The following is a 22,313-nucleotide window of genomic DNA, read 5'->3' on the forward strand; positions in this document are numbered from 1 at the left end:
TCCTGTGTCCTTTTATTTATGTCTGCATAAAAAAAAAGTCAGAAATGATATCCAACTAAATAAAGTTAATGATGGTTACTGTTAGATGGGTATTGATTTTGTTTTACTCTCTTTTTGTACTTTATTTGCTTGATTTTTATTTGAGAACCATGCTTTTTATTTTAAAATAAAGGGAAGGTATTTTTAAAACAAGTTTAAAAGCACTATATAGTGTAGATGGACACCTGGTTTATGCTGCTCCTTGTAATGACATTTGCTTCGTTAACTCCTAGCAAGATACTTTAAGTTTTTAACTTAATCTCACCACACTTTCTTTTTTTGCACTGGTTATTTTTCACTCATGAGCCACTCTCCCTTTAGGCACACAAAGATATTACTCATCTAAAACTCCCATTTTATGCAACTCATAAATGTTGTATTCTTTTGGGGCTAACCAGAAAAATCGACCACCAGGATGATACCTAGTGACTGGCCCCGTACATCTGAAACAAATGAGAAGATGGAAAAAGAGGCCATTTGGAGCGGCTGACAGTAAATCTCACAAGAGGAAGCCAGAAAGACTCAGCAACATAGGAATTTTGCACATGCATTGGCAGCAGTCCATTGGAGGAGCTGAGAGGTTTCTATCTCTGTGCCTCTGTGAGTTTGGAAATAAAATGTCAGCCCCTCCCCCACCCGAGTGAAGTGCCGGCCAGTAGAGCTATGCCATGACGGTTGGGGTGCCATGTGGCACCCTGACCTCGGGCCTCCAGCCCTGGGAGAAATAAACGTCTGCTGTTTAAGCCACGCGGACTGTGGCATTTTGTTAGAGCTGCCCGAGCTGATGAAGACAGTCGCTTTTCTCTCGGGTTACAAACTGGGATGGCACGAGAATGACTCATCCGCAGCCCGCCCTCCCTTGGCTGCGGGGAGGTGATGAGGGCAACAGAGGAGCTGAGAAATGGCAGCACCGAGGGTCGGAGAGCAAGAGCGAGAGAGAATGTGGGGTGCTGGATCAGACCCTGCCTGGGGCCAGCTCCACAAGTAATACCTCCCCCTTTATTTAGATCTAATTGGAATTAACCTCTGTCACTTGTATCTGAGAGAAGCTTGAGAAACTTTTTTTTTAAAGATTTTATTTATTTGACAGAGAGACACAGCGAGAGAAGGAACACAAGCAGTGGGAGGTAGGAGAGAGGAGCAGGCTTCCCGCGGAGCAGGGAGCCCGATGCGGGGCTCGATCCCAGGACCCTGGGACCATGACCTGAGCCGAAGGCAGACACTTAACCGACTGAGCCACCCAGGCGCCTCAGCTTGAGAAACTTTTAAATAAATCCGAGACATTTGCCTTTGGCCGGATTTTCATATTTCTCTCTCAATGCTTTCCGCCTCCATAGAATATATGGACGTGTTCTTTTGTGGTTAACAGAAGAAAATTGAGCATCATGCCGAAACGGGAGCCGCCTGGGGGTCCGATTCCGTCCGAAGGATTTGGTACCGCTACAGCACGAGGACGCTGGGCTGAGGCTTTGGTTTCTCTTAGGCTTTCCCTCCTTTCCCTCCTTCCTAAATAGCAACAATAGTGATGAATATTTATGTGCTACCCGGAACTTTGTGAGGAACGTCAGATAGCAAATCTCACGTAACCCTCAGAACAACCATGAAGTATAGGCTGCCACTAACACCATGAGTATGTAACGAACTGAGACTTGGAGCCGTCACTCCGACTGGCCCAGCAGCATGTGTGTGCGGGGTGCAACGGAGACATGAGGCCACGCGGGCTGCCCCCGGGGCCCCCCCTCTGACCGCTGCATGTGTGATGTGGCCGCCGAGACTCTGGGACCGGCCAGACCCGGGGTCACTTCCCAGTCCTGCCGCACCCCACCCGCGGGGCTCTAAATGTGCTCCTTACCTTCCTTGAGCTTCACTTTCTGCCCTATAAACCAGGAGAAGGAGACTGCACGCCCTGCTCAGAAGATGCTTGCAAGAACTGAATGAGGCCGCGTGTGAAAATCACTTAGCATGTTGTCTCACTCACCTGGCCAGGCTTGGTGGTGTTTTCATCGTGGCCCACGTTCAAAGCTCCTCTGCACATGGGGGGTTGCTCCCCCTTTGTACAGGTCGTTCTGCACCCTTCTCATCCTCCTGGGTTCAGTGGGGGTGGAAGCTGCACAGGACTTGGAATGGACAGATCTGGATTCTGGTCCTGCCCTTGCAGTTTGCAGTCTCCGTCACCTTGAGTGAACCATTTATCCTCTGGAGTCTTTGTTTCCCCATCTGTAAGACTGAGATGGTGTTGTCATGAGCGTTGCGTGAGGTGAACGTGTTTCTAGCGCATGGCACTGTGCTGGCACATCGAAGATGATGGTGGAGTGGTTTGAGAAGGTCCCTGTTTCCTTCTCAGCTCACACCAGATGCACCTCGACACCAAAGAACTTACATCCTCAGGAGGGACATCTTTAGACTGTTCATAAACGCCGTCACTTATATTACACTTCAGGCTTTTTATTATTACACTTATTACACTAAGTTCCTTTTAGTTGTTTGGATTTAATCTTATTCAGGATTACCAGGAGAGGAAGTTTCTAGTAAAAGAATATTATTTAAAAATCTCGCATTTTAGAAAGATACTTAATCAGACACCAAAACAGAGATCTCTAATATTAAATACAGCTTCTTGCCAGTGCCCACATTGTAAGACTGACTCTGTGTTTCCATGCCCAGGCAAGAAACAAAACGCTGCAAACAAATGAATACCCATGGTATGCAGGCATTGTGATAGGTGCTTCGCCGACACAGAAATGACTCAGATACACTTCCTGATCTCCAGGAATTTGTAATCTAGGAATGGAGATAAGATGTGTTCTTGAATAACTGTGCCATAAAACAATGTAATACACGCTCCATAAGAAGTATAAACAGGGCGCCTGGCTGGCTCAGTAGGTAGAGCATGCAACTCTTGATCAGGGGGTTGTGAGTTCAAGCCCCATGTTGGGCATAGAGCCTACTAAAAAGAAAAAAAGAAAAAAAAAAGCATAAATAAAATGCCTTAAGAGCCCAGAGCAAGGAGTACGTCTTTTTAGATGAGGGCATAGGACAAAGGCTTCCTAGGAGGGTGGCAGTGAAGTTGAGGACTAGGAATGGTGTGCCAGTTAGCATTCTTTTGGTTGCAGGTGACTGGAGACCAAACACTATCAGCCAACTCACCTCACTGACATGTGTAGAACATGGCGTCTGTTTGCAGAATACACATTCTTTTCAAGTGCACATGGGACATCCACCAAGTTAAGCCATATGCTGGACCATAAACCATTTAAAATCCCTGATGTGAAGAAAGATTCTGGGAAGATGAGAGTGTAATAGTGCAGTCTCTGAATTCTCACGTGAGAACAGAACAACTAGACAGCAAAACCAAAAGTTCATGAACAGCTACAAAATGAGGTGTGTTCATTCCCTAGGACAATAGCAAGTCACCACAAACATGGTGGCTTAAAACGACAGTCACTTATTCTCTCCGTTCTGGAAGCTAGATGTCCAAAATCAAGGTGTTAGGTGGGCCATGTTCCCTAGGCTCTAGGGAAGAATCGTTCTTTACCTCTTGCTGGCTTCTGATGGTTGTCAGCAATCCTTGGTGTGCCTTGGCTTGTAGCCGCGTAACTCCAATGTCTGCCTCTATCTTCACATGGCTTTTTCCTGTGTCTCCAAATCCCTCTCCTTATAAGAATACCAGTCATTGGATTTAGGGTCAATCCTTACTCTGTATGACCTCATCTTAACTTGCTTATATATCTGCAAAGACTCTATTTCCAAATGAGATCACATTCACAGGTACCAGGAATTAGAATTTAACTGTATCTTTTGGAGGGACACAATTCAACCTATAATGCCAACACTAGGGGGCATTATACCTAAGACTATGGTAAGGAAGGCTTTCCTGCAAGATCAGGAATAAGGTAGGGATGTTTGCTCTCAGCACACCGGTGACTCCTATTCATGAAGCAATGCAGTAAGGCAAGAAAAGAGAAGAAAAGAAAACATATACAGGTTGAAAAGAAATAATACCTTTTATCTGCCAGTGATGTATGTAGAAAACCCTGAGGACTCTACAAAGACTAGTAGAGTTAATAACCGAACTTAGGATGCTTGTAGGACACAAGATCAGTATATAAAAATAAATTGTATTTCTACATACTAGCAAAAAACAGAAAATGAAATGTAAAAAATAATGCCACTGAAAATATTATAAAATCTATAAAGTAATCAGGAATAAATTTAATAAAATATGTTCCAAACCTCTACACTGAAAACTATGTAACATATCTAAGACCTCAAATAGATTTGTAAAGGTATGTCACGTTCCTAGAACATCTGATAACGATAGGATGTCTCTGATTGGTGGTTTTTTTCACTCCACCAAGCAATTCTCCAGCAGCAGCTGGGTGTCCGACAACTCAATTCAATGCTGCTACTGTCTACCCACAGGAGGCATCAGATTCCACCAGTTAAGGGCTCAGTCCTACGGGATTGCCAAACCCCCTTCAGATGCCCCTCACAAGTCCAGGTTGTGTTACAGGTCCAGCTGTAGCTCAGAGGTTCCCACAGCCTCCTTCTTGAGTTTGATTAGTTTGCTAGAGTGCTTCACCGAACTCTGAGAAACATCTTCTGGCACTGAACAGCTTATTATAAAAGGATATAACCCAGATGGAAGTGATGAATAGGGCAAGGTACCCGAGAAGGTGCAAGGATCGTCCATGTCCTCTCCAAGTGCATCCTCTCCCAGCACTTGCCTGTGTTCAGCGCAAAAGGTCTCTGAACCTCATCCTTTTGGGTCTTTTATGAAAGCTTTGTTACTGGCTAAATCATTGAACTCCATCTCCAGCCCCTCTTGCCTCTCTGGAGGTCAGGGGCAGGGACTGAAAGTTCCAGCCCTCTAATCACATGGTTGGCCCCCTAGCAACCAGCCCCTGCCTCAAGTGCTTTCCAAAAGTCATCTTATTAACATAAAATCAGGTGTGGTTGAAAGAGATTTGTTATTAATATTAAAATGCCTTACAATTTAGGAAATTCCATGGGCTTTATTATCTCTGTGCCAGAAACAGAAGACCAAATATAAATTTATTCTAAACTGTAGTACCACAATGTCATTTATTCCAAAATTCATCTAAAGATTCAGTGCAATCCCAGTAAATATACCAGCATGTGGATATGACACCAAAGGCATGAACAACAAAAGAATGAAGAGATAAGTTGGACTTCATCAAAATTTAAAACTTTAGTGCATCAAAGACATTGTCGAGAAAAAAAAATATAGAATAGGAGGAAATATTTATAAATCATATATCTGACAAGGGACTCGTATCCAGAATATGCAAAGAACATGTAACTCACAAGACTAACAATCCAATTAAAAAATGGACAAAAGAGAAATTCTCCAAAGAAAATATCCAATGGCCATTAAGCACATGAAAAGATGCCCAACATCATTAGTCATTAGAGAAACGCAAATCAAAGCAACAGTGAGAGTCCCCTTCACACCTACTAGAATGACTATCATGAAAAACAAAACAGAAAACAGAAAATAACAAGTGTTGGCGAGAATATGGAGACATTGGAACCTGTACATTGCTGGTGGAAATGTAAACTGGCCCCGCTGCTATGGAAACAGTTTGGCAGTTTCTCAAAATTAAACATAGAACTACCATAAGACCCAGCAGTTCTACTCTCAAGCATAGACCCAAAGGAGCTGAAAGCAGGGGCTTGAAGAGACACTTGTACGCCAATATTTATTGCAGGTTATTCACAATAGCCAAAAGGTAGAAATAACCCAAGTGCCTATCAACAGATACATTGATAAACAAAATGTGTGTCTATGAAAAGAATGGATTATTCAGCTATAAAAAAGGAATGATGTTCTGATACAGCCTATCACAGGGATGAATCTTGAAAACATTATTCCAAATAAAATAAGCCAGATAAGGGACCCCTCAGTGGCTCAGCTGTTAAGCGTCTGCCTTTGGCTCAGGTCATAAGCCCAGGGTCCTGGGATCGAGCCCCGCATCGGGCTCCCTGCTCGGCAGGGAACCTGCTTCTCCCTCTCCTTCTACTCCTCCCCCTGCTTGTGCTTTCTCACCCTCTCTGTCAAATAAATAAATACAATCTTAAGAAAGAAGCCAGATACAAAGGATGTATACTGTATGATTACAGTTATATGAAATATCTAGATTAAGCACATTCATAGAGACAATTAGAAACTACCATGGTCTGGGAGGAGGGAAAATGGAGAGTTACTGCATACTGGCTACAGAATTTCTGTTCGGGATGATGAAAATGCTCCAGAACTAGATATTGATGATGTTCATACTATGTTATGGATGTACTTAATGCCACTGAATTGTTTACTTAAAAACTATTAAAACAGCAAATTTATGTTACATGTATTTTACCACAATCTTTAAAAATTAATAAAGTAATATGCCAAAAATCACTTGTGAGTTGTATAATTTGAATTATGTACTTGAATTTTACACTTATACACTTTAAATGGGTAAATTGTGTTTTATCTCAATAAAACTGTTAGGGGAAAAAAACACTAGTAGGATTTTGTAGAAAGTGATGAACTAATCCTAATGTTTATGCGGAAATGTAGACGACCTAGAATAACCGAACAATCTTGGAAATTAACACGTTGGAGGACTTACATTAGCTTAATTACAAGATTTTCTATAAAGGTGTGGTAATCAAGATGGTATGGTATAAAGATCCGTGGAACAAGGGAGAGTTCAGAAATAAACCCAGACTTATACAGTCAAATAATTTTTGGTCAAAATACCAAAGTAATTCAGTGGTTTCAACAAAATGTTGAAAGGAACAAATGCCTATCTATATGGGGAAAAAATGAACCTCGACCCATATCCCACACCACACAAAAAATAATTCAAAATAGATCATATAACCAAGTGTAAAAGTAAAAAGTCTAAAGGTTCTACAAGGAAACCTAGGGCAGTATCTTTGTGAATTTGGGGTACACAAGATTTCTTAGGACACAAAAGCACTAATTATAAATGTATGTAAATCATATTCAGATTTAAAAAATTAACAATCATGTTCTCAGGAACAACAAGGTTAAAAACCAGCAGGGCCAATATTGCAAGCAGCGAGTTCAAAACAAGGTATTCCCACACATCAGTTAGGAAATTACACAAACAATACTTACTTGGCAGGGGAGATACCATGATCACGAAGGAAATTACACAAACACCTTAGGGAAAGTTACAAAGGATATGACCAGTTATTAACTGGTCATATTAACTCACAATTGAGAAAATACAAATTGGATTAATAAGGGAGGCGGCTCGGCGCCTGAGTGGCTCAGTCGGTTGAGCATCTGACTCGCGGTTTCAGCTCAGGTCATGATCTCATGGTCCTGGGATGGACCCCTATATTGGGCTCCACCCTCCACACCAAGTCGGCTTGAGGATTCTCTCCTTCTCCTTCTGCCCCTCCCCCAGCTCTCAATAAATAAATAAATCTGTAAAAAGGGGGGTTGGTGAGCATGGTTTCTTATGTTCACTGGCCATTTGGGGTTCTCCCTCTGGGTATTGCTGATATTGACACTGTTGGTCATTTTTCTCTTGGATTGTTGCTTTTCTCTTGAATTCTAATTATATTGGTTATATGAGTAGCAAATATCTTCTCTTGGATAGTAGCTTGTCTTTTCACTTTGTATCTCATGACTTTTGTTATAAAACAATTTTTTAATTTTAATATCAAATGTATCAGTGTTTCCTTTATGATTAGGGCTTGTTGCCCTAATTTGGTTTGGTTTGGTTTGGTTTGGACATTTGGTTTGGTTTAGAAAATAATTCTGTATTGCAAATACCACTAAAACGTCATGCGATAGTCTTCCCAATAATTTTGTAAATTTTCACCTTTAGGTCTTTAAACCGTCTGGAAATTATTTGTATATGGAATGTGGTTTGGATTAAATTTTTTTAAAGATTTTATTTATTTATTTATTTGACAGAGAGATACACAGCAAGAGAGGGAACACAAGCAGGGGGAGTGGGAGAGGGAGAAGCAGGCTTCCCGCGGAGCAGGGAGCCCGATGCGGGGCTTGATGTGGGGCTTGATGCGTGGCTCGATCCCAGGACCCTGGGGTCATGACCTGGGCCAAAGGCAGGCAGACGCTTAACGACTGAGCCACCCAGGCTCCCCTGGATTAATTTTATCTTCTCTTTATGGACAACCACTTATCTCAGCCCCATTGGGGCTATCCTTTTCCTATAAGTTAAATGCCACTGCTACTATATGTAAATGAGTTTAATTCTAGACTCTGTTCCATTCCATTTGCCTAATTGTCTCTGTCTGGGCCAATACCACAGTATTATTTAAAGAAATTAGTGTCTGTTTGGAATCTGTTCCCTCCATTCTATTCACACACCTCTTGTGTGTTCTCTCAAAAAGTGTTTTGATTATTCTTCACCCTTTAATTTTCTGTATGAATTTATGGATCATCTTGTCAAGTTCTGAAACATACCTTGTTAAAATTTTTATTATGATTATACTAAATTTATTAGACTGATTCGGGGGGTTACAAATTGTTACTGTTATTATAAAATTGCTTCTTCCCATCAATAAATATGGTTTATATTTTCATCTATTTAGCTATGCTACTATGTTCTTCAATAAAGTTTTGTATTTTTATTTATAAAAGTCTTGTACATCTCTTGTTATATTTATTCCTAGGTATGTTATACTTTATTTTTGCCATTGAAAAATATCTCTCTTTTAAAAATCACATTTTATAATTTTTGTTGCTGGTGAATAACAATGTAACTGATTTTACATATCTGCTTTACACTCAACAACTTTGATAAACTCTTATTTCTAGTAGTTTGTAGATTCTTTTTATTTTTAAATTTTTTCCTTTCCAATCTTTATAACTTTTATTTCCTTTTTCTTGTCTTATCACACTAGTGAAATGTTCTAGTACAGTGTTGAGTAGAAGTTGTGGTTGAACAAATCGTTGTGTTCCTGATCTCCAAGGGAATACTTGCAACATTTCACAATTATATATGATTTTTGCTATATAATTTTGAAAATTGCTGTAATTTTGGTAGCTACCATTTACCGGGCTAAGGAAGCTGCTTTTCTTTTCTAGTTTGCTATGAATATTAATTATGAAACAATGTTGCATATATTAAAAGTTTTCTACATTTATTGAGATAATCATATGGTTTTCTCCTTTAACCAGTTAATAAGGTAAATCTCACCAATAGACTTTTTAATTTGAACCACCTGTGCATTCCTAGGATGAATCCAACTTGGTAATGGTGTATTTTTAATAGGCATTTCTGAATTCAGTTGACTAATGTTTTATTTCGGATTTTTGCATCTCTGTTTAGAAGTGAGATTAGCCTTTAATAATTAGTTTCTCATCCTGTCCTTATCTAATTTTGCCATCAGGATTATTTTTACTTCATAGAATGAAGTGGGCAGTGTTCCCTCATTTTATACTCACTGGAACAGTTTGTTTAAGATAACGATTATATGTTCTTTGAAGTTTGGGTCTGACTGGTAAAATCTTCTGAGCTTAATGGGTTGTTTTATTTTATCTTTTTTTTTTTTTTTTGAGGGAGGAGGGTGGATTTTAAAACTTCTGATTCAAGTTATAAATGTAACCAAAATTCTATTTCTTCTTGACTAGTTTTATTAAGTTATATTTTCCTTAAAAACTGCATTGTGTGTATGTTTTCAAGTTACTGATTATGAATGTCAAGTAGAACTGTGCACAAGTGACCCTGAGAGCTTACTCTGGGTAGGCTGGACAAGAAGCTGGCTAGTCCTAGCCTTGCCTTCTCCTCGAGGAAGAGGCTGTACCCAAATTCAGCTTCCCACAGGACCGGGAGCCCCCTTCCTTTGGCTCCCCACAGCACCCGCCCCCAGGTCTCCAGGTGCTGGACAACCGGTTTCCTCAGCAACTGCTGTAAATGTCACTCTGCCAAGCAGTGTGTTTGCCTCCCATTGACAAGCTCGTCACCCAGGTCCTGACATAACTCCTTACCGTGATAGGAGGACAGGGATCCACATATCTTGTCTCGTCTTGCTGGCCCTTGTGTTGTCGTTTTCCCCCCAACAGAGCCTGTTCCTTATCTCAAACTGTGTCGCATTGTGGAGTTCATCCTGAGCCCAGACACCTGACAGGTGGTGACAGTGAAGGAACCTACCTTGCACAGCACTAGTACCTAATTATCCTTAGTATTATGATGGCATCTCCACTGTTCTGTAGTTTATATTTCATGTGTCAGTTCTAGTTATTTATCTGTGCCTCCTCCCTCCTTTCCTCTTTCTCCCTGATCCACTGCATCAAGTACACTAAAGGTTTGCCATGGTGGTTTTTTATTGTTCTTGTAGAGTGATTTCGTATTTACAGAAAAGTTGCAAAGATAATCCAGAGTTCCTGTATAACCTTCAATTCATCTTCCCTAATGTTAGCAACTCACCTAACCATGAACATTTGTTAAGAAGTTAACGTTAGTACAATTACCTTAGTACAACACTATTAACTACAGTACAAACATGATTCAGATTTTTACAAGTTTTTTCACTAATGCCTCTTTTCTGTTCCAGGATCCAATCTGGAATACCACATTGCATTTAATGTCATCTGGCTTAATTTTTCAAAATGCAATTGTATTGGGTAAAATTTACACGCCATAAAATTTACCCATTTAAAATGTACAGTTCACTGGTTTTTATTTATATTTACAAAGTTATACAATCCCCACCATAGTCTAAATTTAGAACATTTGCATCACCCCCAAAAGAAGCCCTGTACTCCTCAAGCAATCACTCCCCGTTCCTCCCTCCTCCAACCCTAGGCAACCACTGATCTGCTTTCTGTCTCTATGAATTTTCCTATATTGGGCCTTTCATATAAATGGAATCATACGTATGTGGTCTTTTATGACTAGCTTCTTTCATTTAGCATGTTTTTGAGGTTCATCCATAGTGTAGTGTGTACCAATACTTCATTCTGCTTTATTGCTGAAAAGTACTCTGTTGTATGGATATACATTTTGTTTACCCATTTATCAGTGGTTGGGCATTTGGGTTGTTCCCATTTTTTGGCTATTATGAATAATGCCGCTATGAATATTCATGTACCAGTCCTAGTGTGGCACATATGTTTTCATTTCTCTTGGATGTATACCTAGGAGCAGAGCTGTTTGGTCCTGTGGTAACTCCATGTTTATCATTTTGAGGAACTGTCAAACTGTTTTCTAAAGTGGTCACACCATTTTTTAAATCCACCAACGTATGAGGGTTCCAGTTTCTCCACATTCTCACCAGCACTTGTTATTACCTGGGTGGTTTTTTTTTTTAATTATTACAGATATTTTTGTGGGTGTGAAGTGGTATCTTGTGGTTTTGATGTGCATTTCCGTAATGACTAATGATGTTGAGTACCTGATCAAGTGCTTATTGGCCATTTGTGTATCTTCAAAAGAGAAATGACTATTCAAATCCTTTGCCCAGTTTTTTGAGTTATTTATTTTCATATTATTGAGTTGTAAGAGTTCTTTATATATTCTGGATACAAGTCCCTTTTCAGGTGTATGACTTTTAAATATTTTCTCACAGTCTGTGGGTTGTCTTTTCACTTTTTTGATGATATAATTTGAAGCACAAAATTTTTTTAATTTTGATGAAGTTCCAATTGATCAAGTTTTTTATTTTATTGCTTGGGCTTTTGCTATTGTATCTAAGATCATGAAGATTTATTCCTGTGTTTTCTTCTAAGAGTCTTATAGTTTTAGATTTATAATCCATTTTGAGTTAATTTTTATATATGATGTAAGACGGGTCCAATTTCATCCTTTTGCATGTGGATATCTAGTTGCCCCGGCACCATTTGTAGAAAAGACTGTTCATTCCCCACTGAGTTTTCTTGGCATGTTTGCCAAACTTCAGTTGACCATTAATGTAACAGTTTATTAATGCCACACTGTCTTGATTTCTGTCACTTTGTAGTAAATTTTGAAGTTGCAAAATCTAAGTCCTCCAATTTTACTCATTTTCAAGTTGGTTCTGGCTATTCTATGTCATCTTATTTTCACTTTTTTTTTTTTTTTGTCTTGTGATCGTTCCCTATTGCTTCTTGCTTCTTGGTTTTCTATTTTATTGATTTCTGTATTTATTTCTATATGTATTTATTTATTATTTCCCAGCTTCTACTTTTCCTGGGTTTGTCGTATTTGTTTTATAATTGGAAAATGGACATTTCTCTTACTATTTTTCAGGCTTTTGTCTGTTCTAACATATACAGTTAAAGCCATGAATGACTGAAGTCCTTCTTCAGCTCCATCCCATATGCTTGACTCTGTATTGTTGTCATTGTCTTTTGGTGCTAAATATATACTTCCGGTAAGGGTTCTTTTTTGACACATGAACTCTTTAGAAATGAGTTTTTATGTTTTTTGAGGGGTTATCTTTTCATTAATTAATTTCAAATGGTAGTACATTGTAATCAGAACACCTTGGCTTTTCTGGAGCACACCGAGTGAGGTAAATTATGTTGTTCAAATCTTCCCTATTTTATTTTTGTCTGCCACATTCTGAGCGTGACCTTGTCTGTTTTACTACCTCAGTCTTGCAGTTATGCTATGTGATTTGGTGCCCAGAACAGGGGAACGGTTGAATATTTCTGGGAAATTCCTCGTGTTTTCATTTTGCACCTTCTTACCCCTAAAAAATTTTAAAACTGTCATCTTTTTTTTCTCAAATATCAACATAATTACACTGTCTTCTGGCTTCTGCTGTGGCTACTGAATAATGTGCTGCCAGTTTATAAAAATGTGTATTTATATGGTATAATTTTTTTGCCATTCCATTATTTTCAGTCTTTCTGAGTCATTAGATTTTAAGTGTGCCTACTATGAACAGCATGTGGTTGGGGTTTTGTGTCTGATATTTGAGAGCCTCTCTTTAAATTAATGGATTTAGAACATACATACATACATACGTGTGTGTGGGTATGTGTTATTTATTGTTTCTGCTGATTGTCTTGGAGAATATTTCCTTCTGCCTCTCAACATTGTTGCCTGTGAGCTCATCTTCACAGGAGTCTGTTTTCTCCGTGAGAAGCCCCTGTAGCCTGAGTTTTGGGTGTATCCCTCAAGAGCTGTCTTGCATTTGCCCCAGAGAGGTCACCATACCTGTATCACCTTTTTGGTCGTTGATCATCATGTTCCTGGATCATCTGCAAATTTGAACCTCCAAGTTTGGGGTAAAACAGATCTGGAGATTTTCTTTCTCAGATGGACATTTTTCCCACCCAAGCAGAAGCACACAAATACCTTTTTGTCTCTCTATGCCGGTGGATCGGTGTTTTTCCTAATCTCTTCTGGGAAAGCACAGCCCTTTAAAAACTGCTTTATTTGGGGATCCCAGACCTAACATCACTTGCAGCAGCCTCTCACACCCTAGCCCTAACTTTCCTCTTTGTTGCTGACATTACTTAGGCCTTCCTTTCTCTCTTGCCAGTTCATCCACACATTTAAAATAATGTTTGCTGTATTGTAGCAAGTGTTTCTAGGCAATGTGGCAGGAGAGTTTTTAGATTCTTTTTTCCTCTCATCGTATGAGAATTGGAAGTCTCGTTCCACCCTTTTAAAAAATATGATGCTAATCATTTTCTCTTTATAAGAATAATAAAAAATTGACGATGTGTATAAAAGTGTTAGGAGGAGGGGCCCCTGGGTGGCTCAGTCAGTTAAGTGTCTGCCTTGAGCTCAGGTCATGATCTCAGGGTCCTGGGATCAAGTCCTGCATCAGGCTCCCTGCTGAGCAGGGGGTCTGCTTCTCCCTCTGCCCCTCACCCACCCCACTCATGTTTTCTCTCTCTCTCTCAAATAAATAAATAAAGTCTTTTTTAAAAAAAGTGTTAGGAGGAAAACGTAAGCTACTTGTAATACCACCACCTAAAAGTGACCACTATATAATATATGTGGTTAGATATAAACACATATATATGTGCATGTATGGATGTTCATATTACATAGCTGTATTAATATTTGTCCGTTTATTGCTTTTTCACCTGATATCGCATTAGATTTTCATTATATCATTAAAATTCATTAAACTTACTTTTTGATACCCTTTGACCTAGAAATGAAAACTGGAATACCTACTTTAAGAGCCCTATAATCCTAATTGACTTTTTGCCACTGACAAATGATTTGCATTTAAACCAAGGTAATGTATCTCTCCCACAGAACTGATTTTCATTGACTGTTCTGAATAACTAGTTATATTTTAATATATTTGCTGCAGTCCAAGCTTAGATGCTCCCCCTTCTAGGTTTCTTATTGAAACTGCTCTCTCAGTGAAGGTTGGAATGTCTGAAGCGGCCCCCCAAAATAGTTGCTATATATTACTAGCAAGACTCTCCCTGCCAGGGTATAACGATGATCCGAAACCAAAGTTGGGGAATGACAAGTATGCTTGATGGAATGCCATTCCCCTCCTCGCCTTCTAAAAGTAGGCTGGCTTTGGGAGAAGGGGCATTGTGTTCCACTTGGCCTTGCAAATGTAGGTCTAACTTTGGCATAGCCTTTCCAACTGCCCTCCCAGCATCCATGCCCCAGCTGATATGATTGTGGAAGGCAGGCTGCACATTACAGAGGAGAAAATCCTGGAAACTGTAAGGGGCAGGTGGGGGTCAAAGGATGGAAAGCACTCTTGGGAGACCAAGGTTTTCACCTCACGGCAATCAAGAAATCAGCTCACACTCACGCAGCAAGAAGAAATACACATTTCCTGGGCCCTCCCCAGTTAAGCCACTGCTATTACATGTCTCCGCCAAATGGATTTCAGTTCCAGATTAGGTTCTTGAAACTCAAATTAGTTCCAAGTTAGATTTGTGGTATTTACAGTAGAAACAATAGTCTTAGAACCCAACACTTTTGATTTCCATCAGCCAGGATTTATGAGGGAAAACAGCATTTTGAGTTTCAAAAGGCTGTCCCCTAAAAAGACCAGTGCACAAAGTCTTTGTGGTAAACAGGATATTAGAAATAAATTAGAGGGGCGCCTGGGTGGCTCAGTCGTTAAGCGTCTGCTTTCAACTCAGGTCGTCATCCCAGGGTCCAGGGATCGAGCCCCACATCGGGCTCCCTGCTCGACCAGAGGCCTGCTTCTCCCTCTCCCACTCCCCCTGCTTGTGTTCCTGCTCTTGCTGTCTCTCTGTCAAATAAATAAATAAAATATTTTTTAAAAAAGAAATAAATTAGAATAATAATTGGACAGCTCTATTTCCTGCAGATTAAAGATTGCCCAGACTTTAGTCAAAAATATCTTTTCATTAAAAAAAAAATTACCAAAGACTCAGATGCTGGTGAGTTCGTAAGAGGGGCACAAAAATGTCTGTCCGTGGCCAGAGAGCTGTGGAGGGCAGCCATGCAGAAGAAGGTGGGTGGAGGGCGGCCTGCCAGACTTGGCGAGCTGGGGAGCTGGGATGGCTGGAATTCATCACGTCTCAGTCACACCTCTCTTCAGGGGGATGGGCACAGACTAAATGCTTCCCCTGAAGCCAGGGTATAACAATATGGAGAGCCGGAAATGTGTGAGAATATCCTGAATTGAGTGAAACCTAAAAGGCCTGAAAAATGCCAAAATGCCTGAATTTACCTGGAGTTACCTGAATGCTTTTCTGCCAGCAGCTGGAACGAGGGCTCAAAATTGAATTGTGCTACAGGAAAATAAAGTTCAACTGCTTGTGCATTTGACTTCGTGGCCTATGAAAGTCTTGCCCACCAAACGTTGAGGAGCAAAATAAGGGAGTTGATTATAAGCATGCAGGTGGGTGTCTCGTGGAATTCAAGGGGAAAAGTGTGAGCTGGACTCAGAAAGAACTAGAAATGGGAACTGGCAAGTCATCGAGGTCCTTTCTTAGCTCCCATTCTGCTTCTCTCTGCATATCTACTTCCCTCTTCTCTCTTTGAGCATCAGCTTTCTCCAATACCCCCATCCATATGCCAGAATATAGTGGCATCTAGATCTTAAGTTATGTGGCAGTTCTAGCCATATACAGATTCTAACTTTGTGTTTCTTGGTCTCAATTCCAAATTCTTACACAAGAATCTGAATGGCCCACTTTAGCCCCATGTCTGTCTCCCTTAATTCAATCCACAGTGACCCAAGGGGCAGTGGCCAGGGGTACAGGGATGACTGCAGGGGGTCCATCACTCTGATTCAGACCTCAGTCCCCAGGGAGCCGGAGATGGTTGTGAGCTGGGAGGGCACCCCAAAAGATGATGACTTCTCATTCACTGTGAGGCTTGTGCCTCACATTCCCATCTACAAAGTAAGAGGAAGAATATCTATAACATCCCTATTTCTAGTGAAGGCAAAGGGAACTCATGTACTGACTTCTCTTCACGTACCAGCCACTGTAGTAAGTTAACCAGGTTATCTTAGCTGCTCCTGGAAACAACCCTAGGAGACGGGCATTTTTATTTCTTTTTTATAGATAAGGGAATTGATGCTCACTGAGGTTAAATCTCCTAGCTGGTCAGTTGCAGAGCTCAGCTGTGAACAGAGACACAACCAGGGCAGCAGCAGGGGAAAGGGCTATTAGTAAGGCTGAGAGGACATCTGGAAGCTGTGCATTACACTCCCAGCTATTAGTAAATTGCATGGGACAGTATCTTACACGTAGTAACTGCTCAGAATTAAAAGGCTCATTAACGAGAGCACCCGACCCTTCAATTACAGCAGAAGTCCTATAATCATGGAGTGTTCGGCTCACATTTATTTACCAGACACTTCTGGGAAGTGGGCACCCATCCGCCTGAAGAGGCTTCTGCCATTGGGGTGCCTGGGTGACTCAGTCTAAGTATCTGCCTTCGGCTCAGGTCATGATCCCGGGTCCTGGGATCGAGCCCCGTTTTGGGCTCCCTGCTCTGTGGGAAGCCTGCTTCTCCCTCTGCCACTCCCCCTGCTTGTGTTGCCTCTCTCGCTGTGTCTCTCTCTGTCAAATAAATAAATAAAATCTTAAAAAAAAAAGAGGCTTCTGCCAAGACACATTTGATTAAAAATGAAAAGAGAGATGCAAACAGCAGCAGATACCTATTTTAACTGTAACTGATGTTCAGCCACCATTTGGTGCAATGGATGAGAGGTTCTAAAGCTTCCATTGCTGCTCCTTGTAGAGGTGTGAATGTCCCAGCTTCCCGGACCTGTTTTCACAGCCTTTAGAATGTGCTCTGATCTGCTGACCTCCTGAAGCTAAATAGAACTCTTTTTGATTGGTGCTGAGCAGATACACAAAGCTCAGGCTCTCTTAGTAAATGTTTGCTGAATGAAAGGTTTGTCAAGAGGTAATGATTAATCACCTACTGTATTCTCAGCCCTGAGAATGTGAAACCTCTAAGATAATAGTCCATGCCTCTGGAACAAACAGTTTTCTCTGTGCAATAAAAAAACCTAAGAACCTAAGTAGTAGGGAAATGCAAATCAAAACCACAATGGATACCTCTTCAGACTCACTAGGATAACTATACTCCAAAAAAAAAAAAAAAAACAAAAAAAACAAATGGGTAATAAGCGTTGGCAAGGATGTAGAGAAATTGGAACCTTCATACATCGCTGGTGAGAGTGTAAAATGGTACAGCCGCGGTGGAAAACAATTTGGCAGTTCCTTAGTAAGTTAAACATAGGATTACCATGTGACCCAGCAATTCTACTCCCACCCAGGTATACACCCAAAAGAATTGAAAGCAGGGGTTCAAATAGAGTTCACACACAGATACTCAGAGCAGCACTATTCACAACAGCCAAGAGCTGGAAACAACCCAAATGTCCGTCGGCTGATGAATGGATAAACAAAACATGGTTTTATTTATATATACTACGGAATATTATTCAGCCATAAAAAGTCATGTAGTCCGGACACACACTCCAACACGGACAAAAATGCTGTGCTAGCTACAAAAGACCACATGTTCTATGATTCTGTGTCCATGAAATGACCAGATTTATTTCTTTATATGCACAATATATACATTTATATTTCTGTACCAAGAAATGTAAAAGCTATGGCCAGACATGAGAATGTCAATGTCAAATGCCCTGTGGTTCTGCCTGGGCATTCCATCAGATGGCCTTTCTTCTAAGAGGTGGAATCCGAACACGTGAGCCTGGGAGCTACTGTTAGAAATTGGCGCACCTGCTTATTCTAATTGAGTTCAGAAAAGAAATACCACCAGATGCATATGTTGATATATCAGTAACCTCATTGCCAAATATATACATAAATCTTACAAGACCCTAAAACTATTTATGTTTTATACTTTGGGTTACACTTCCCACTGTGTTTTTTTAAATACTGTTATTATGACTCATGTGCAGTTTCCTATACTCTATGAATCCACCCACTTCCAAGAAGATTGTTTAATCATGTTCATCTGTCTATAAGTCTTATAGTTGGGAAGTTCTTTTTTTCCTTTTTTTATTATTAAGGTATAATTGATAGATAATCTTATGTTAGTTTCAGGTACACAACATAATGATTTGATATTTGGATATATTGCAAAATGATCACCACAGTATGTCTAGTTAACATCTATCGCCACACACAGTTACAAATTTTTTTCTTGTGATGAGAACTTCTAAAATCTACTGTCTTAGCAACTTTCAAATGTACAATACAGTATTATTAACTATAGTCACCATGTTGTACTTATATCCCCAGCACTTATTTATAACTGGAAGTTTGTACTTTTTTTTTTTAAGATTTTATTTATTTATTTATTTATTTATTTATTTATTTATTTATTTATTTATTTATTTATCTAAGAGCAAGAGGGAGCGAGTGAGTGTCCTGCCCTTGGGTTCTGTGAAATTCTCTGGATTTTTATCAAAGTTCTCTTGGCATTTTATTCTGTTGCCTAAACTAGCATGAATGAGTTTCTGTTATTGATGAACAGAAGACCCTTGCCTAAGACTGCTAGAATCTACTTCTGTATATTGTTTTGAGCCCCAAAACAAAAGAACAGACCTTGACTCTTTCTGAATTAATGAAATGCAGTTATAGACATTCAGATCTGGAATCATCTAACCCAAACCATTTATTTTATAGATGAAATAGTGGCGTGTGAGGAAATGAAATCACCCAAACCTTTCCACTGCATCATGAATCTCAACCGCGCTCTGCTTGACAGCTACTTTCCCTGCATCATAGCTGAGGACACACACACGCTCCCAGGCCAGGCTCGGGCAAAGCTTACTGTGCTGTCATCTGGATCATCATATCTCGTAAGAGATCAGTCTGTAATATGATGACAGCAGCTTCTGGTTTAGCAAATTACCTGCATACACGCCTTTTCCCAGAGGAAATCTACACCCTCAGAGGAGTTCTGGAGTAATGCTGTTGGGACCCCTTTCTAGAAGATGAGCTATCTAATCGGGTCCTAACAAGCCTCAACAGACAAATTAAATAGAAGCAGAACTATAATCTTTATCAGAAATGGAAAAGAGAAAAATGTTAAAACCACTGTTTTGCCACCTTAAAGTCTGTGTTTCAGCAGCACCAGTGAGATATTGCTGAAAAGGAAGTTTTGTGTGTTTTACTGAAGGAAGGCAACACAACTGCTTAGAAATAGGGAGTGTGAGAAACCATTTTAGTTGAAGATAAGGGCAAGGAGGGGGAATGATTGAACAACATAGAATATTGAAATGTTTTGGGGAAAAAAAACTTAAAAAATAACCTCAAACTATTTGTTTCTTTGACACATATAAAAGGAAAATATCTACCAGGTGAGTTTGATCAGATAGGCGTGTTTTGAAGGCAAATGTAACCAAATTGTGTAACCCAGAGCTTCCTCGAATTTCAGATGCACACTTTTTAGAGGGTAACAAAAAAAAGAAGTGATTTTGTAAAAATTTAAGATTGACAGAATCAGAAACAAAATTTGGAATAAATTTTTCTGGCCAGAGGGCAGGAATGCTGGAGCAAATCTTTCTCCTGAGCCTGATGGGATATTTGGGTCACAGTGACTCATTTATGTAGATTTTTTAATTTTTGCTGATCTTCCAATTTAACTTTTTTTTTTCAAACTCTAGTTGCAATGAAACAAACTTGGGCACACATGTGTCTACCCTCCATCCTCCCCAGCCCGCTGCCCGGGCGTCCCCTCTCCTGAGTGTCTTGGGAGGAGAGGGGACAGCTCTCATCCCTCCTGGGTTGCCCTCTCCAGATCCTGGGCTCCTTTGACCTCCTCCATCACCACGATGACAAATCACACACTTCTCTACTGTCCGCCACCTCCTGAACCTTGGGGTCATCTGTCCCTCTTGATACCGTGTGACTGCCATGGGCTCAAAGGATGAATGTGGAACCAGCCCCACTCCCCTCTCTGCCTGATTCCTCATACCATAGAATCACAAAGCTGTGTGGATGAAGCAGATTGGCTAGAGGGGAGGGCTCATTAAATGGACTTACACTGTGGGAGTAAATAAAAGGTAAAATTATATGGTAAAGTCAGCCTTACTCACACTAGAATAAAAGCCACAGAGGACTTAGAACAGGGCTGCGTGGAAGAGTCGGCTTGAGCAGGAGAATCTAGGGTGTTATTGGCAATTCCAAATTGGGCTCCTGAGACATTCCAGCCAGCATGGGGTTTGCAGACGCCTTCTCGTCTTACCAACACACATCTCCCAAAGACAAACAGTGGTTCAGAGATCGAAGTCAAGCTTTGAGCTTCGTGTAAAGAAAAGAAACATTTCTCTGTATGCAATGAGTGCTACACAACTCTCCACCCACCGATGGGGATCTGTTTTCACTTTCCTTCTGCTTCCAGAGGCAGAACAAGAAGGGGGCTTCAGGAGGCCCTAATGTTTCTTCACCCTCAGGCTACATGAAAGACCTGGCTGAGGTTCTGGAATGACCACTGTCCTGTACCTGGAGCCTAAATACATCCCTACATGGGAGGCCTCCCAGGACGCTGTCCAAACGGATGGGAGGCAGAGTGATATCATCTTCTGGTCCAAGCAACTGACTTTCCAAGTTGCGTTAGGGAAACTAAGGTTTAAGCGACTTGTGTGGATGCACTTTCCAGGACTATTTGCACTGCTTTATGTGCACATCCCTTCTGTTAGTTAACAATAATAAGGCTTGCTTCAGCCTTGTGCAAGACTTTTCTCTCTAAATCTGTAGTTCTCAAAAAGGGGCAGTTTTGCCCTCCAGGAAACGTTTGGTGATGTCTGGAGACATTTTCAGTTGTCACGAGCTGGGGGACTTGGGGGAGAGGCTGCTGGCCTCTCTGGGTAGAGGCCAGGGATGCTGCTAAATACCCTATGATACACAGGCAACTCCCCACAAGAAAGAATTACCCAGCTCCAAATATCCATAGTGCTGCTATTGAGAAACTCTGCTCTAAGTGCTTGGAAAAAAACGAGGTTTTCCTTCATCTGTGACCACTATTCACTAGCTACTCACCCTCATGTCACTTCTGAATTTTACTTTAAAATTCATCAGCCAGGGGCACCTGGGTGGCTTAGTCAGTTAAAAGTCAGACTCTTTATTTTGGCTCAGCATGATCTCGGGGTTGTGAGTTAGAGTTCTGTGTTGGGATCCCTGTTCAGCAGGGAGTCTGCTTCTTCCTCTCCTTCTACCCGTCCTCCTCTGCTCATGCTCTATCTCTCTCAAATAAATAAATTCTTAAAAAAAAAATTCATCAACCAGTCTTCCTACAAATCATCTTCCAGAAGCAGATTAAGAGTCATAATGGCATTTACTGAGTTCTTACTGTGTGCCAGCTTCTGGAACAAGGAGTTTACATACTTTATGTCACTATTGTCCCCATTTTGCAGAAGAGAAAATTGAGGCTCCAGGCAATTGAGTAAGTTGCAAATGTCTATAAAACTGAAAATCTCAGAGGAAATTAATCCAGAATTCCAAAGTTTCTGCTCTTTAACTCAATGCCTTTCTTTCTTTCTTTTCTTTATTTTTTTGTAATAAGCTCTAAGCCCAGTGTGGGGTTCGAACTCATGATGGCATGATCGAGTCACATGCTGCACCAACTGAGCCAGCCAGGCCCCCTCACTCAATGCCTTTCTAAGGAAACCAACAGTATTCAATTCATTAAGCACTTGCTTTATACCCAGAATTCTATTTTTCATCATGAGAATTTTTCATCTTCTGACAAAAAGTATTTGTTACATAAATATGACTTCATAATTATGGTCATCCATCACTTAGAACAAACTTCATAGATAGATTTAAAAGCACCGGTATTTTTTAAACTCCCTCCTTTCCAAGAAAAGCTATGTAT

Source organism: Zalophus californianus, chromosome 12 (assembly GCF_009762305.2).
Source record: "Zalophus californianus isolate mZalCal1 chromosome 12, mZalCal1.pri.v2, whole genome shotgun sequence".
Lineage (NCBI taxonomy): Eukaryota > Metazoa > Chordata > Mammalia > Carnivora > Otariidae > Zalophus > Zalophus californianus.